The sequence below is a fragment of the Belonocnema kinseyi genome, chromosome 10 (assembly GCF_010883055.1).
Source record: "Belonocnema kinseyi isolate 2016_QV_RU_SX_M_011 chromosome 10, B_treatae_v1, whole genome shotgun sequence".
In the NCBI taxonomy this organism is placed as follows: Eukaryota; Metazoa; Arthropoda; class Insecta; order Hymenoptera; family Cynipidae; genus Belonocnema; species Belonocnema kinseyi.
This window is the reverse complement of record NC_046666.1, coordinates 95755407-95756562: the sequence shown is the minus strand read 5'-3', so window position 1 is coordinate 95756562 and position 1156 is coordinate 95755407. Positions and strand designations below refer to the sequence as shown.

The 1156-nt window shown below is 35.3% G+C and overlaps 1 long non-coding RNA gene across 1 annotated transcript; it reads left to right on the top strand.

Moving 5' to 3' along the window:
* Window positions 1-69: 69 nt before the first annotated feature.
* LOC117182085 lies at window positions 70-876 on the top strand. Its single transcript, XR_004468264.1, has 3 exons — window positions 70-315; window positions 404-688; window positions 768-876. It is a non-coding gene; the product is annotated as an uncharacterized LOC117182085 (long non-coding RNA).
* Window positions 877-1156: the final 280 nt, after the last annotated feature.

The window sequence follows — 1156 nt, the reverse complement described above, 5'->3', positions numbered from 1 at the left end:
TCAGAGGAATACATTTGAGACTTGAAAACTCTCTCAAATGATCATTGGGAGCCCAATGAAATTTGAGCTGCAACAAATTTAACACCAGCGTTTTTCTGTGAAAGTTCGGTAGCATTTGCAAGCTCAGACCTTCAACATAATGCGTGAATTCAGTATACGGGATACTATATTCCAATGTACAAACTAAAACAATGAAGCACAGAATCGACATGGATGAAGTAGGAAAAAAGCTGTTAGGCGAAAATCATGGAATCGTATTCAGGGATTCTGGGTTGGCCGTAGACATAGAACATCAATTCCTGGCAGCAAGTCCAGGTATTACACGAAATAGGTTCATCTTTTTCAATACTTTATTTATAATACTTTACTTCTTCACTAACGACTGCAATTTTACTACTCACAGATGGCTTCATTGGCGACGATTCCATCGTAGAAATAAAATGCCCGTCATCTGCAGATGATTATGAATTGCCAGAAGAAGCGATATTTGACAAGAAAGTATGTATTGAATGTTACCAACCACAATGTAGCCAACCAGTGACTATTTCTACCAAGTGCAAGGCCAACTGCATATTACTAGAAAAAAGCAGTGCCATTTGGTGATTTGTACAAAAAATTTTCTGACCATAGAAATAATAGAAAAAGATTATGCCTTTTGGGATAAGAAAATGAAAAATGGTTTTATGAGGTATGTATTTCTAATGCACATCTTTCGCAAATACCCGTGAACAATATGGCCAGTATTTCATACCTTCAATACTTTGCAGATTTACTACGACTGCCTTCTTCCGGATATTATCAATCGGATGTATCCACTACGTCTTCAAAAATGAAAAATAAAGAATCCGCCCGGACGAGGATGCAAGAAGTCTTCGGTGAGTGAAAGGGTAGTACAGAACCTGAGACGTAAGTAATGGACATTCACAAGAAAGTTCAAAATAGATTTCAAACTTGATTCGAAACACTTTCTTTTAGCATATTAAGCAATTCCTGTCCAAATTTGCACTGGATATCAAGTATATTTCAAAAATGTCTTGATGAAATCTTTCGATTAGATGAAAATTCAAATAGAGCTTTTTCAACATTTCAAACTTTATTTCGACTTACTGGGACTTTTTTTTGTAAAAACATTGTAAATAATTATAAAGTGTGTTAT